This window comes from Ranitomeya variabilis, chromosome 3, assembly GCF_051348905.1.
Source record: "Ranitomeya variabilis isolate aRanVar5 chromosome 3, aRanVar5.hap1, whole genome shotgun sequence".
NCBI classification, from domain to species: Eukaryota; Metazoa; Chordata; class Amphibia; order Anura; family Dendrobatidae; genus Ranitomeya; species Ranitomeya variabilis.
The window spans coordinates 643,064,197-643,075,031 of record NC_135234.1 but is presented as its reverse complement, the minus strand read 5'-3'; the positions used below and the strand labels follow the sequence as shown (position 1 = coordinate 643,075,031).

The 10,835-nt window shown below is 49.2% G+C and overlaps 1 protein-coding gene across 1 annotated transcript in view; it reads left to right on the top strand.

Annotated features, from left to right (window-relative positions):
* The first annotated feature begins 2,878 nt into the window (after positions 1 to 2,878).
* The window catches only part of LOC143816818 (retinol dehydrogenase 7-like), a 67,046-nt gene continuing 59,089 nt past the window's right edge, over positions 2,879 to 10,835 (top strand). The window contains exon 1 of the mRNA XM_077297680.1: positions 2,879 to 2,992. The gene's annotated coding sequence lies outside the window, so the exon portion shown is untranslated. The remainder of the gene's footprint in view (positions 2,993 to 10,835) is intronic.

Here is a 10,835-nt window from a genome sequence, read left to right as displayed (position 1 = left end):
TACAAACTGCTGAACAGATAACCTTTTCTATTATTCAAAAGTGTCAGAACACACTGTGTCTCATAGGTACTGCATATGAAGCTATGTAGCTGTAGACCATAGAGTGCCTACCCAGATGCCAAAGTACCAAGACCAAAGTATGTAAATTCAGCAATGCAACTTGACACAATAGATGAATTACTAAACAGTTACAATTAGGGTTGTGCAGACCCGTGGATGTTCACAATCGGAAGGTTCGACCGAACTTTGGTTTAGATACCAGACCTCTACCTGAACTTGAACCTGATCCCCATAAAAGTCTATGGGGATCCACACTTTGGTGCTGTAAAATGGTTGTAGTAATGGCTAGGAAGCTGCAGAAAGAAGCCAAATAGGGGTAAGTGCAGGACAATTGCCCTGTAAACAAATGTGGATAGGGAAGTGACTAATAATAAAAATAAATAAATAAATATCAATCTTAAACCTGGAGGTGGAGGTCGAAGTGGAGGAGAAGATTGAGGAGGAAGTGGACGTGGCAGTGTAGGTGGAATGTTTTAATTTGGGGAGGCCCCAAAGCATTGGGAATGGCAAGCACACCAAACAAATTGCAGTGGATTATAAGGCCACTTGCACACGTTAAGTATTTGGTGAGTATTTTACATCATTATTGGTAAGCCAAAACCAGGAGTGGGCAAAAAAATGCAGAAGTGGATGTGTTTCTATTATACTTTTCCTCTGACTGCTCCACTCCTGGTTTTGGCTTAGAAATACTGAGGTACAAAATATCACCAAATACTCAAAATGTGCACATGGTCTAAAATTGGCTAGGTACGGCTGGTACACTTCTCTATTCAGCCAAAGGTATGAACAAGTCCTGTGGGATCCATGCCTGGTTGCTTTTAATGAATGTGAACTTACCCACTTTTGCTGCGGAGATGTGGATGCATCTGTCTGTGATAACACCCCCTGCCATGCTAAACACACATTCTAACAGTACACTTGCCGCAGGGCAGGCCAACTCCTCCAAGGTATAAAGAGCAAGCGCAGGCCATGTGTCAAATTTGAAGACCCAGAAGTTAAATGGGGCAGACCCATAATTTACTACATGGAGATGTGTGGACACACTCTTCCACCATGTTATAGAAACTCTACCTCCTGCTAATTCCGACCGTATCACATGGTGGTGCTAGATCTTGTGACGTACTGAGGAAGGTTTTTCCATGTTTCAGCCAAGCTAACCCTCCCTTCTGAGTTGGTGCTGGTGCCCCAGCTCCATTGGTAACTTTCTCCTCCTCCATCTTGTGTTTCCACTGAGCCCCCGCAATTAGGTGGGGGTGCTGTCAGTAGTATGTCTGCCAGACTGTGCAGTATTCACGGATTTTCCTTTTGCGTTCCAGTGAAGGAAAGATGTCTAGTTGTCCTTGTAGCAGGGTGGCCACACAGTAATCTGCACTGAAAATAATCTAGGAAACTCGGCGGTTGTTGCGCAGGCACAGCAGCATATATTAGCTCATGTGTGCCAGGCAACAACAAGCTGTCCCTGGTGGGAGGTGAATCATCTGTGTACTGTGTACCCACCACGAAAGCTCCAGTGATGCCTATGAGCTGCTTTGAGTGCCACCCTGCTGTGAACATGATTCCTATTCCTCCTCCTAATCCTCCAAAACTGTCCAAAGACTGGACAGTTGTGCTCCTGGCAGCCTTTGGAACCAACCCCCCGAGTCATGTGTAGGCGACTGGACTGAAAATGGTGTGATGTTTTTTCAAGGAGGCATGGAAGTGGGATAGTAACGCTGATGATGGCATCATCAGCACTGCCCATGTTCATGGAGTACTTGAAGCAGTGCAACACAGTACACATGTCCCACATGGAGACCCACCTGTTGGTAGTGTAGTAGTGTTGTTCCGCAGAGCAACTAACCCGTACGTGCTGCATCTGAAGCTCTAAGTCTCTCTATCATATGCAAGGTAGAATTCCACTTTGTGGGTACATTGTGTATGAGCTGGTGAGCGGGAAGGTAAAAGTAATGGTGCAGCGCAGACTGGCGAGCAGCAGCAGGGTGAGAACTCCAGACAGCCTGCTCTTTCTGCAGCAGGTCTGAAATCTTGGAGCAATCTGCAGCACGTGTACCAGGCGATGGTTGTGCATCAATCCGGCTAGGCCTAGAGCTGCTTCAAGATTTCCCCTGTTATCGCATACCACCAGGCTGGCCTTGAGGTTCAGCAGCAGAACAGCCTACTGTCATTTTCCCGTGACTGTGTCTAAACTTGGTTTGTACAGATGTTATGCTGACTGGATGAGGAGGCGGTGGAGGAAGTGGAATAGGAGAAGGAGGTAACATGGACAGAGAAACATCAAGCTATCCTCAGTGGTGGAAGGACATGCGCCAAAACCCTTTCTGCCTCAAGCCCAGCCGCCACTATATTTACCCAGTGGGCAGTAAGGGAGATACAGTTAAAACCAGAAGTTTACATACACTATATAAAAAGACACATATGTATGTTTTTCTCAATATCTGACATGAAATCAAAATAAGCCTTTCCCGTTTTAGGTCATTTAGGATTACCATAATTATTAATATTTGCCAAATGCCAGGATAAAGTATAACCAGCAAATGCAGGCATAATCAAGTTTTTACAGACATGACATTTTAGGAGAAGATTCTTCCCAGTAATATTCTTACTGACTATTTCTGGTTTTGTTTTTCTGCTTACCAGTTTTGCACATACAAGTATGTTAGTGCTTGTTTCGGTCTTTCTAAGTCGATTGCATTGTAAAGATGACTTGATTTGTTTCATTTAATCAAAAAGCCCTTACGTGCCAAGTATACTGGACTTTCACATTAGTCACACTCTTAGCACTACACTCCTCTCACCTTTCCTGTTCAGTTCAGTGTATATAAACTCCAAACTTTTTTTTTCCTCTCCAGAAGCCAACTAACTCCAGAGAGAAATGCCACATCACCAACGGGCTCAACCAGTACATAGCAAGTTCCAATAACACCAAATAAAGGTAGGAAGAAACTAAGGTCAAACAGATTCTAAATCTGAAATAATTATAATGGTCTCTTGTTATTGCAGAAATTAAGGAATATTGGAAAAAATTTTACAGTGTCACAATACTTGGCTGTGTTCTATCTATGGGTCTTTGTTGTATACTTGTGTGGTTTTTATTGCATATGAGAAATTCTCTAATGTTGGGAACAGGAGTGGATTAAGGGTAGCCAGGGCCCTGGGCTGTTCAGACACTGTGGGCCCCCCGGTCATGTGACGGGGTCACGTGATGGGGTCATGTGACAGGGTCATCATATATCTGAACCAGATTATTCCGGAAAAATAGTTGCTGTGTGAAACTATAACCTGCCAAACATCCATTGATCTAGTCAATTTATCCTTCAGTTAGGAAGAAAAAAAAACACAATACTATCACCATAAGTGCCAGTATTCACAGGAGATCTGTACTTAGTATGCAGTGTCTGTGTAGAGGTAATACAGTGATCAACGGTGACATTGTATAGAGGACCTCTGTATATAGTATACAGTGTATAGTGTCAGTGTATAGGTAACACTGACTCACCAGTGACATCTCTAGGTGAAGTACTTCATCTTTCATCCAGTACAGACCGCCATCACTTCATCCAGCCAGGACTCGTCTCTGCAGGAAATAACACAGTTATCTTGAGCTCCGCTTGCAGAACACATTACTTAATTTTTCCCAACTTCTACATTACACCACATGAAGAAAAAGAGGCAACATAGTGTCACTCTACACAGTAACAGGACCCCCCCATTTAAAAGTTTCCTCAAAAAATAAAATAAATACATCACTGCAGTAATAATATCCCTTAATTAACCCCTATGGTAATAATAATATCCCCCATCCTGTATCTCATTCCTGGCTCCAGCCAGCCATATGTTCTCCCAACCTGCCCTCATGAGTATCCATTCTGCTCCATATGATCTACCCATCCTGCCCCATCAGTCTCCATCGTATCCATCCTGCCCCATGATCCTGCACGATCTGTCTCCAATCATGCCCCATATCTACATTCTGCCCATGTCTCCAATCCTGCCCCATCTGTCTCCAGTCCTGCCCCCAGTGTGTCCAGCATCTCTGCCCCCAGTGTCCAGCATCTCTGCCCCCAATGTCCAGCATCTCTGCCCCAGTGTCTAGCATTTCTGCCCACAGTGTACAGCATCTCTGCCCCCAATGTGTCAAGCATCTCTGCCCCCAATGTGTCCAGCATGCCTGCCTCCAGTGTCCAGCATATCTGCCCCAGTGTCCAGCATTTCTGCCCCCAGTGTCCAGCATCTCTGCCCACAATGTGTCCAGCATCCTGCCCCCAGTGTGTCCAGCATATTGCCCCCAGTGTCTCCAGCATATTGCCCCCAGTGTCTCCAGCATATTGCCCCCCAGTGTGACCAGTATATTGCCCCCCAGTGTGTCCAGCATATTGCCCCCAGTGTGTCCAGCATATTGCCCCCAGTTTGTCCAGCATCCTGCCCCCAGTGTGTCCAGAATATTTCCCTCAGTGTGTCCAGCATATTGCCCCCAGTGTATCCAGCATCCTGCCCCGTGTGTCCAGCATCCTGCCCCCAGTGTGTCCAGCATATTGCCCCTAGTGTCTCCAGCATATTGCCCCCCAGTGTGTCCAGCATATTGCCCCCAGTGTGTCCAGCATTTTGCCCCCAGTGTCTCCAGCATTCTGCCCCCAGTCTCTCCAGCATTCTGCCCCAGTGTGTCCAGCATATTGCACCCAGTTTGTCCAGCATCCTGCCCGCAGTGTGTCCAGCATATTTCCCCCAGTGTGTCCAGCATATTGCCCCCAGTGTGACCAGAATATTGCCCCCAGTGTATCCAGCATCCTGCACCATGTGTCCAGCATCCTGCCCCTAGTGTGTCCAGCATATTGCCCCTAGTGTCTCCATCATATTGCCCCCAGTGTGTCCAGCATATTGCCCCCAGTGTGTCCAGCATATTGCCCCCAGTGTGTCCAGCATATTGCCCCCAGTTTCTCCAGCATCCTGCCCCCAGTGTCTCCAGCATTCTGCCCCAGTGTGTCCAGCATATTGCCCCCAGTGTGTCCAGCATATTGCCCCCCAGTGTGACCAGCATATTGCCCTCCAGTGTGTCCAGCATATTGCCCCGTTTTTCCAGCATCCTGCCCCCAGTGTGTCCAGAATATTGCCCCCAGTGTGTCCAGCATATTGCCCCCAGTGTGTCCAGCATATTGCCCCCAGTGTATCCAGAATCCTGCCCCGTGTGTCCAGCATCCTGCCCCCAGTGTGTCCAGCATATTGCCCCTAGTGTCTTCAGCATATTGTCCCCAGTGTGTCCAGCATATTGCCCCCAGTGTGTCCAGCATATTGCCCCCAGTTTCTCCAGCATTCTGCCCCCAGTCTCTCCAGCATTCTGCCCCAGTGTGTTCAGCATATTGCACCGTTTGTCCAGCATCCTGCCGGCAGTGTGTCCAGCATACTGCCGCAGTGTGTCCAGCATATTGCCCCCAGTGTCTCCAGATTATTGGTCCCAGTGTCTCTAGCATATTGCCCCCCGTAAGTCCAGCATTCTGCCCCGAGTGTGTCCAAAATATTGCCCCCCGTGTGTCCAGAATCCTGCCCCAGTGTGTCCAGCATATTGCCCCCAGTGTCTCCAGCATATTGGTCCCAGTGTCTCCAGCATATTGCCCCCAGTGTGTCCAGCATTCTGCCCCCAGTGTGTCCAGAATATTGCCCCTAGTGTGTTCAGCAATCTGCTCCAGTGTCTCCAGCATATTGCCCCCAGTGTGTTCAGCAATCTGCCCCAGTGTGTCCAGAATTCTGTCCCAGTGTGTCCAGCATATTGCCCCCAGTTTGTACAGCATTCTGCCCCCAGTGTGTCTGGCATCCTGCCCCCAGTGTGTCCAGCATCCTGCCCCCAGTGTGTCCAGCATCCTGCCTCCAATGTGTCCAGCATAGTTCCCCCAGTGTCTCCAGCATATTGCCCCATGTCTCCAGCATATTGCCCCATGTCTCCAGCATATTGCCCCATGTCTCCAGCATATTGCCCCGTGTCTCCAGCATATTGCCCCCAGTGTGTCCAGCATTCTGCCCCTAGTGTCTCCAGCATATTGCCCCCAGTGTGTCCAGCATATTGCCCCCAGTGTGTCCAGCATATTGCCCCCAGTGTCTCCAGATTATTGGTCCCAGTGTCTCTAGCATATTGCCCCCCGTAAGTCCAGCATTCTGCCCCGAGTGTGTCCAAAATATTGCCCCCCGTGTGTCCAGAATCCTGCCCCAGTGTGTCCAGCATATTGCCCCCAGTGTCTCCAGCATATTGGTCCCAGTGTCTACAGCATATTGCCCCCCGTGTGTCCAGCATTCTGCCCCCAGTGTGTCCAGAATATTGCCCCTAGTGTGTTCAGCAATCTGCTCCAGTGTCTCCAGCATATTGCCCCCCAGTGTGTTCAGCAATATGCCCCAGTGTGTCCAGCATTCTGTCCCAGTGTGTCCAGCATATTGCCCCCAGTTTGTACAGCATTCTGCCCCCAGTGTGTCTGGCATCCTGCCCCCAGTGTGTCCAGCATCCTGCCCCCAGTGTGTCCAGCATCCTGCCTCCAATGTGTCCTCCAGCATAGTTCCCCCAGTGTCTCTAGCATATTGCCCCCAGTGTCTCCAGCATATTGCCCCATGTCTCCATCATATTGCCCCCGTGTCTCCAGCATATTGCCCCCAGTGTGTCCAGCATTCTGCCCCTAGTGTCTCCAGCATATTGCCCCCAGTGTGTCCAGCATATTGCCCCCAGTGTGTCCAGCATATTGCCCCCAGTGTCTCCAGATTATTGGTCCCAGTGTCTCTAGCATATTGACCCCCGTGTGTCCAGCATTCTGCCCCGAGTGTGTCCAAAATATTGCCCCCATGTGTCCAGAATCCTGCCCCAGTGTGTCCAGCATATTGCCCCCAGTGTCTCCAGCATATTGGTCCCAGTGTCTCCAGCATATTGCCCCCAGTGTGTCCAGCATTCTGCCCCCAGTGTGTCCAGAATATTGCCCCTAGTGTGTTCAGCAATCTGCTCCAGTGTCTCCAGCATATTGCCCCCAGTGTGTTCAGCAATCTGCCCCAGTGTGTCCAGCATTCTGTCCCAGTGTGTCCAGCATATTGCCCCCAGTTTGTACAGCATTCTGCCCCCAGTGTGTCTGGCATCCTGCCCCCAGTGTGTCCAGCATCCTGCCCCCAGTGTGTCCAGCATCCTGCCTTCAATGTGTCCAGCATATTTCCCCCAGTGTCTCCAGCATATTGCCCCCAGTGTCTCCAGCATATTGCCCCATGTCTCCAGCATATTGCCCCCGTGTCTCCAGCATATTGCCCCAAGTGTGTCCAGCATTCTGCCCCAAGTGTGTCCAGAATATTGCCCCCAGTGTGTCCAGAATCATGCCCCCAGTGTATCCAGCATATTGCCCCCCAGTATGTCCAGCATATTGCCCCCAGTGTCTCCAGCATATTGGTCCCAGTGTAATAAACTTAGGGTACCGCCACACAGTGGCATTTTTATCGCTACGACGGCACGATTCGTGACGTTCTAGCGATATCGTTACGATCTCGCAGTGTCTGACACGCTACTGCGATCAGACACCCTGCTGAGAATCGTACGTCGTAGCAGATCGTTTGAAACTTTCTTTCGTCGCTGGATCTCCCGCTGTCATCGCTGGATCGTTGTGTGTGACAGCGATCCAGCGATGCGTTCGCTTGTAACCAGTTTAAACATCGGGTTACTAAGCGCAGGGCCGCGCTTAGTAACCCGATGTTTACCATGGTTACCAGCGTAAAAGTAAAAAAAAACAAACCGTACATACTCACCATCTGATGTCCGTCAGGTCCCTTGCCGTCTGCTTCCCGCTCTGACTGTCTGCCGGCCGGAAAGTGAGAGCAGATCACAGCGGTGACGTCACTGCTGTGCTGTGCTCTCACTGTACGGCGGTGCTCAGTCAGAGCAGGTATCAGACGGCAAGGGACCTGACGGACATCAGATGGTGAGTATGTGCTGTGTTTTTTTTTTACTTTTACGCTAGTAACCAGGGTAAACATCGGGTTACTAAGCGCGGCCCTGCGCTTAGTAACCCGATGTTTACCCTGGTTACCAGAGAACCTCGGCATCGTTGGTCGCTGGAGAGCGGTCTGTGTGACAGCTCCCCAGCGACCACACAACGACTTACCAACGATCACGGCCAGGTCGTATCGCAGGTCGTGATCGTTGGTAAATCGTATAGTGAGACGGTACCCTTAGTGCTAAGTGCAGTGGAGATCAGTATCATGAGTCAGAGAAGAGGCCAAGAGACAACAGGTTAAGAGTTCAAGAATATTTATGATGGCATGCAGGTAAACAGCTATGACACAGCAGGTTAGTAGCAGACAGAGCTGGATAGGCAGTAAGCACGTGTACAGACAGTGGAAGTTCAAGTATATCGGGTCCAGAGACCTGGAGACCAGACCAGGCCTCCTAGCAGGGAGCAATCCAGTAGCAGAAACGAGTGCAGCGCAGATCCAGGGAAACAAGTCTTACGACAACGAGACGTAGATCCAGAGACAGACGGGGTATCCCAAAGTAACGAAGAAACCAGCAAGATAGCAGTTCTTCCAGCTTGATCACAAGTCAGGAACAAGATACTCAAGCAATGAGTATATATACAGAGCTCCCTTAAATACTGAACAGGAACCAGGAAAATCTGACAGGAAACAAGATGGCCCCCGTGAGGCCAGTGACTCCATCTTAAGTAAGGGCAAAAGTAACTGAACTGAGGGCAACAGCAGAAACAGATGTACAGTCCAGGTCCTTACATTACTCCCTTCTTAAAAGAAGTCCTCTGGACGATCTCAAGTCTGGCTTATTGGGGTATCTGCTGTGAAACATTTTGATCAGATGGGAAGCATGGATGTTCTCCAGAGGTTCCCAGGAATTTTCTTCAGCTGAGTATCCCTGCCATTTCACCAGGTGCTGAAAACGTCTCCTATGAATCCGTGAATCCAAGATTTTCTCCACGACGAATTCCTCTTGCCCGTCAATGAGGACTGGATCAGGGGGAGCAGAGGTGCGTCCGGGAAAAGAATTAGGCACTGCTGATTTAAGCAGGGAAACATGGAAAACAGGATGAATTTTTAGAGAGTTAGGCAACTTGAGTCGACAGGCTACAGGACTCACAATACCACTGATCTTATATGGGCCAACATATTTTTGCCCAATTTGGAAGTCGGAATTCTGAGTTTCAAGTTTTTTGTTGAGAGCCAGACCATGTCTCCTACCTTGTATGTTGGTGTTGGCTTACGGAATCTGTCTGCTGCCTTCTTGAATCTTTCCTGTGCTGAAACTAAGATATTCTTTAGAATGTCCAAATTTTGCTGTAAAGATGCAATGCGGTCAGCAACCGCAGGCACAGACATATCTATGGGGAGTCGAGGGAGAATACTGGGATAATATCCCTTGTTAGCAAAGAACGGAGATAATTTGGTGGAAGCATTCTGAGAGTTGTTATACGTGAACTCGGCCAACGGCAGTAGACTCACCCAATCGTCTTGAAGATGACACACGTAACAACTCAGATACTGCTCCAAGGTTTGGTTGGTTCGCTCTGTTTGGCCGTTAGACTGTGGATGAAAGGCAGATGATAATTTTACTTTGATGTCCAGAGCAGCACAGAAGCTTTGCCAGAACCGTGAAGTAAATTGAACCCCACGATCAGATATTACTTCATTCGGAGCACCGTGTAAACGAAAAACATTTTGCACAACAAGATCTGCTGTTTGCTTAGCTGTTGGGATAGCAGCACAGGGAATAAAATGAGCAGCTTTAGGGTACCGTCACACAGTGCAATTTTGATCGCTACGACGGCACGATTCGTGACGTTGCAGCGTCGTATGATTATCGCTCCAGCGTCGTAGACTGCGGTCACACGTTGCAATCACGGCGCTGGAGCGATGCCGAAGTCCCCGGGTAACCAGGGTAAACATCGGGTTACTAAGCGCAGGGCCGCGCTTAGTAACCCGATGTTTACCGTGGTTACCAGCGTAAAAGTAAAAAAAAACAAACCGTACATACTCACCATCTGATGTCCGTCAGGTCCCTTGCCGTCTGCTTCCTGCTCTGACTGAGTGCCGCCGTACAGTGAGAGCACAGCACAGCAGTGACGTCACCGCTGTGATCTGCTCTCACTTTCCGGCCGGCAGACAGTCAGAGCGGGAAGCAGACGGCAAGGGACCTGACGGACATCAGATGGTGAGTATGTACGGTTTGTTTTTTTTTACTTTTACGCTGGTAACCATGGTAAACATCGGGTTACTAAGCGTGGCCCTGCGCTTAGTAACCCGATGTTTACCCTGGTTACCAGCGAACGCATCGCTGGATCGCTGTCACACACAACGATCCAGCGATGACAGCGGGAGATCCAGCGACGAAAGAAAGTTTCAAACGATCTGCTACGAGGTACGATTCTCAGCAGGGTCCCTGATCGCTGCTGCGTGTCAGACACTGCGAGATCGTAACGATATCGCTAGAACATCACGAATCGTGCCGTCGTAGCGATCAAAATTGCACTGTGTGACGGTACCCTTAGTCAACCGGTCAACTACTACAAGCATCGTGGTTTTTCCCTGTGACAAAGGCAACTCCACAATAAAATCCATTGAAATAGAGCCCCAGGGACGAGGTGGAACAGGCAGAGGTTGCAACAGTCCAGTAGGTGAAGAACGAGGAACTTTTGACCTGGCACATACCTCACATGATGAGACGTACCGAAGAACATCTTTCCGAAAAGTCGGCCACCAGAAAAAATGGGACAGAAATTCCTGAGTCTTCTGAACTCCCCTATGACCAGCAAACTTAGAGA